The sequence below is a fragment of the Sorex fumeus genome, unplaced genomic scaffold (genome assembly GCF_029834395.1).
Source record: "Sorex fumeus unplaced genomic scaffold, SorFum_2.1 ptg000116l, whole genome shotgun sequence".
Taxonomy (NCBI): domain Eukaryota; kingdom Metazoa; phylum Chordata; class Mammalia; order Eulipotyphla; family Soricidae; genus Sorex; species Sorex fumeus.
Window position 1 is genome coordinate 4,222,232 of NW_026606173.1, and position 5,634 is coordinate 4,227,865.

The window sequence follows — 5,634 nt, forward strand, 5'->3', positions numbered from 1 at the left end:
GGGTCAGCTCCCTACATCCCAGCAGGCCGTTCCATTTATCTATGATTACTCACAAGGTTGGTCACATTCCTGGATCCCCCCACCAAGTTTAATAATATTACAGAAAAAAATTAAGTGTTGTATTTAGAATTAGCAAAGACCCTCAGTGTAGTAGATACCAGAATGATAAAAAGGATACAGATCTGCTTAAAGGACAAAAAAAGGCTTTAAGGTGCCCAAAATGGCTTGCTGCCCATTAGCCTCCATTTTTAGGGTCGGAATATATGATGATGTTGGTGCAGCCTGGCAGTGCTCAGGGCCTACTCCTGGCTTTGCAATTCAATGGTGCTCAGGGGACCATTTGGAATTATGAGGGTTGAACCCAAATTGACCACATGCAAGGCAAGCGCCCAAGCCACTGTACTAACCTCTTGCCCCATAGTCTAGATTTAAAATTGTGCTTCTGAAACGGTTTTTCTTGTAGGCAAGTGTCAACTGGTTTGGTGTTTTCAAGGGGTAGTGTGTTGACCAGACAGTGCACTCTGATGTTCTTACCATCCTATTCTCCTTTTCCAGTGTCTGTCCAGCTCTCTGGGCTGTTTCTAGGCCAGTTCCTCTCTGCATCTCCAGGGCTGGCTTTGCAGTAACTGCTTCCACCCCATCTTAATTACTTCCCCAAGAAACTCAGCAACCTTCCTGTTTTACCTTGAATCATCTCAGCTGCTTTTTTCCTGATGGACTGTGTGTGAGAGCAATGAGTCATTGTTTGACTGAGGAGTACAGAATCTGGGGTCTTCTTATCCCCACCCTCCCACTGTGTGACCCACAACTCTCCACAGCCACCTCTGCACACCTTTATCCAGTCCATCCCCCTAGATCACAGATTCATCTGGGTGGGCAAAAGGGTCTGTGCATCTGGAACAGGGCCCTTTAAGGCTCAGGTTCTGGCAGCAGTGGAAGTGGCGTCCCAGGACAGGAACCTTCAGATATTTTTTCTCTTCCCATTGTGTTTGCCTAATCAGGCAGCCATTGGTCTGGTGGTAGACGAGGAAATGGTGGTCCTTTGTGGAAGGGGGACTGTGAAGACCTATTTTTTGTAAAGACGTGTGTGGCGGTCCGTGAGCGCCCGGTGCCTCCTGTTCTTCGCACTGTAAGTGCCAGGACCACTCCAGCTTGGTGGGGCCCTTTTGTGCTTGTTTTTCCCTCATTTTTGATATCAGCCATTTCCTGAGGCATGAGTGATGCTTTAGGGGAACCCAGAGGTTTTAGGGGGTTCAGGGGTTGCGGTGTCTGTGGGTGATCATGGGAGTCCCTTTTGGCCACCATCACCTCCAGCTCCATGAATGGTCAGCAGCAGGTGGGCGTGGGGCTAAGCGCAGGGGCTGAGCTCGGGGCCTGCGGGACCTGCAGAGGGCAGGGCTTGGATGTCCTGACCCTCCCAGGATGGAACTTTGCTCTGCACTGTTTCAGAGCACTTGGCCCTGGCATCACTCACTCGTGTAGAACCTTCAGATTCACTTCAAAGGGCAGGGTTCCAGCCCCCCTGTTGTTGTCTGTCCTTTGACTGTTGTGAAATGGCAAGACCACATGATGGCTTGATTTCTGCCAGAGGCTGGGTTTTGCAAATGACACTTTTTCAGTATAATTGTTTTGATTTGGCTTGTGTACCACATTCACAGTTGTTCAGGGTCTACTTTTTTTTTGCTTTTTCGGTCATACCTGGCAATGAAAAGAGATTACTTCTGTCTCTGCAGTCAGGAGTTCCTCCTGGCAGTGCTCACAGGACCCTATGGGTTGCTGGGAATCAAACCTAGGCAGGCCGCATGCAAGGCAAACGCCCTATCTGCTGTGTTACCTCTCCAGCCCCACTCAGGGTTCGGAAACTGCCTCCTGGGTTTTCCTTGTAGATGAGTGTTCACTGCTCGGGTGTTGGTAATCGTAGACCATTGAGTGGACAGTGTTCTCTGATGTTCTTACGAGCCTTTGCTCCTGTTCCAGCGTCTCTCCAGCTCTCTGGGCTGCTACTAGGTCAGTTTCTCTCTGCTCTTGTGCTGGCTTCGAGTGACTGCTTTCACCCTACTTTGATGGATGATTTCCTGGAGAAGCCCATTGTTCCTTGACCACCTGCCCCCTATCTGCCTCTTTTGTTTTGAATGAACCCTCTTCGCTTTTTTCCTTATGGACTGTGTGTGAGAGCATTGGCTCATATTTGCCCAATAGTACTTCTTACCTGTCACTAGCCCTCCACTGTGTGACCGTCCAGTAGAGCAGCTGCCTCCATCCCTTTATGTGAGCCCATCCCCCTTGCGCCACAGATCCACCTGGGTGGGCATAATGGTCTCTCCACATCTGGAGTCTGGCTCTTTAAGACTGCTTGTGGAAGCAGAAGTGACATCACAGGAGGCCCTTCCTGGTGATTCTATTCCTGGAAACTGGGTCAGTGTCATTGTTAACATGGGTACAGGACAGAGTACGGCCCCTGGGAGAAAGTGGGACTCTGAAGGGCCAACTTTGTGGCAGAATGGGGACAATTTCCTGTGAGTGCCTGACAGTTCCCCATGTCCACACTGAGCTGCGGGTCCTCCCCAGCTTGGGGACACTTTTGCACTTGTTTTTCACTTTTTCCCTGATACCAGGTGGTTCCTGAGGTGCGGTGGATGTTTGACGGAGTCAAGGGAGGAGGATGTGAGTGAGTGATCCTGGGGGGCTGCTGTGGCCACAATCGCTTCCAGCTATGCGATTGAGCACCGGCAGTTGGCTACAGGGCTGAGCAAGGGGGCTGTGGGCCTTGGGGTGAAGGACCTGGCGAGGGCAGGGGATTGACCATTCTGACCTCCTGCTGGCCTACGTTGGGACCTAGGCCCCAGACTCGCTGCTGTAAAATCTCCAGATTCACTTTTGGCAGAGTGGCAGCTCCTGCAATGCCAAGAGACCCTGTTACCGTCTGACTTTTTCAATGGCTTCCCTGGTATGATGGGGCCATTCGGAGCAGTGTATCCGCAGGTTACAGGGGTTTTAGTTTCCTTTTGAGTCTATTTTTGGTGTGGGGAATGGAGGGCTCTGCATGCCCGACGATACCCTGAGGGCTTCCTCTGGCTGCTGGCTGAAGTATTCATTCTGGAGTGCTCTGGGGGCCATAGGGATGCTTAGGGATGCAGAGGATTGAGTGGTGTCAACAAGGCAAGCATCTTGCTAGTTTTACTGTCTACCAGAACAGGAATTTCTGCTTCTTCACATCAAGTTGCAAAGCCCTGTCTAGACCCCTGTTTATCTAGGTGAGTACTGGGGGTAAAGGGTGTGTGTGAGTGTGTATGTGTGTGTGTAGAAATTAAGTTATTTTAAGAGGAGAAGGGCTGTCCCCATGATCGAGCCACATTCTGAGCTATGGTTGTGGGAGGTAGCCCTGCTGCTAGCCTGCAAGGAGTGCTGATGCATGTGATCTGGCCTCTGAGTCAGCCTCTGCTGTGCCTGTGAGAGCCTTCTGTGGGACCCAGGGAGGAGTCCTCAGGCCAAGGCAGGGCTGAGTTTTCTCCTTTGTAACCAAGCCCTGAGCTTGTGTCGTGAAAGGCAAAACAGATGCCAACCGATTTTGATTCTCCTGGGGTGACAGTAGCATTAGGCAGTGTCCCCCAGGAGAGTCTGTGAGCCAGTGCCCGAGGGTGTGACTGGTCGGGGCTGGGGGTTGTGCTCCTCTCCAGTGCTCACTGCTGTGACTCCTCCTTCAGGTCTCTGATCCTTGGGAAAATCAGATGCAGGAGAAGATGGTGATATGCCATCGGACATCCCATCCCTAGGTAGGAAGAGAGTGACAAGATAAGATGATGCAGTGACAGGAGCACTCAGTCTTCTTGGGCCAAATGTCTCTGAGTTGTTTCAGGAAGGATCCTGTATTGTGCCTCCTTTTTGGAGGGCCCAATACTTTCTTTATTAGGCTATGTTTATTTCAGTTCTGTTGTATTTGGCTTTTCAACCACACCCAGGTAAAGAGTACTCATACCTTAGTGCTCAAGGATGACTCCTGACATGTCTCAGGAACCATATGGGGTGCTGGGGGTCGAACGCTTGCTTCTGGGTATTTTGTTTTGTTTGGAGTGGTACACCCAATGATTCTGGGGATTATTCTTGGCCCTGCACTCTGGCGTTGCACCTGGCAGTGCTTGGGGGACCATATGGGAAGATTGGGTTCACAATCTTCCGACCCTCTGTTCTGTTACTCCATCCTGCTGCTTTATTTTCTTTCCTGTTTATTTTTGTTGCACAGTGGAGGTGCCCAGGCCTTCTTGGCTCTGTGCTCTATATTCCCACCTCAGGCACATCATGGGTCCCCTAGGTTATGCTGGCCCTGTTTTCACCCTAGTAGCTATGGTGGCTCAGATCCCTGGCCATGTGTTTCCCCTATTTTGTCCTTTCTGCTCTGGAGAGCCTTGCCTGCTCGGTCACACAGTCTCGCATTCACTCGCTTCTCTGTTTGCAGTTCTGGGCATGTGCCGTCTTTTTGAGTCACACCTAGAAATACTCATGGATTACTCCTGGTGGTGCTCTGAGACCGTCTTAAAGGTAATTCAAGAGAAACTTCGTCCCTGCTGTCCTGTCTCTTTGGCCCCTACTCGAAACAGTTTAAATGAACTTTACTGTGTGTAGAAAGACGTTTGAAAGGTTGGAAGGGGCCCCCTGATTCAAATATCTGACAAATGTTGGGAATATGGGTCAGTTCCCCACATCCCAACACTCCCCAGGCTTCCCACATCCCAGCAGGCCCTTCCATTTTCCTGTGATTACTCACAAGGTTGGTCAGGTTCCTGGATCCCACCCGTCAGTTCAATAATATCGTCGATTTGCTCGAGCGGGCCCAGTAACGTCTCCATTGGAGACTTTGTTGTTACTGTGTCTGGCATATCGAATACTCTCGGTAGCTTGCCGGGCTCTCCAAGAGGGGCGGAGGAATCGAACTCGGGTCGGCCATGTTGGCCGCTTGTAAGGCAAACGCCCTACCCGCTGTGCTATCGCTCCAGCCCTCAATAATATCAGAGAAATAAAATAAGCATTCTATTTGGAATTAGGAAAGTTCCATCAATCTCACAGTCACCCCAATAATAAAAAGGATTCAGATCTGTTTAAAGGCCATAAAAGGCTCCAAAGTGACCGGAATGGTTTGCTGTCTATTATCCTCCATTCTTAGGTTCAGAATATACTCTAGGTTTTTATGTGTATGTACATGTACATAGATATAAATTTGATATATATGTAATTTCTATGATATTCATTATGTATTATACGAATACTCCATAATATATATATATATGTAAAAAACCAATCTGTCCTCCTGTTTTTCATGTATTTTGCTCTAGCAGGCCCAGTAAAGTCACATTTTCAGACTTCTTGTTACTGTGTTTGGCATATCGAATACTCCACAGGTAGCTTGTTAGGCTTTGCTGTTCAGGCGAGATACTCTCAGTAGCTTGCCTGGCTCTACGAGAGGGGCGGAGAAATCGAACTCGGGTACGCTATGTTGGCCGTTTGCAAGGGAAATGCTCTACCCACTGTGCTATCACTATGTTTGTTGGTGGTACACACCTGGCAGTGCGCAGAGCTTAGTCCTTGATTTTCACTTTGACAGTGCTCAGGGGACCATTTGGAATTATGAGAAATTGTAAC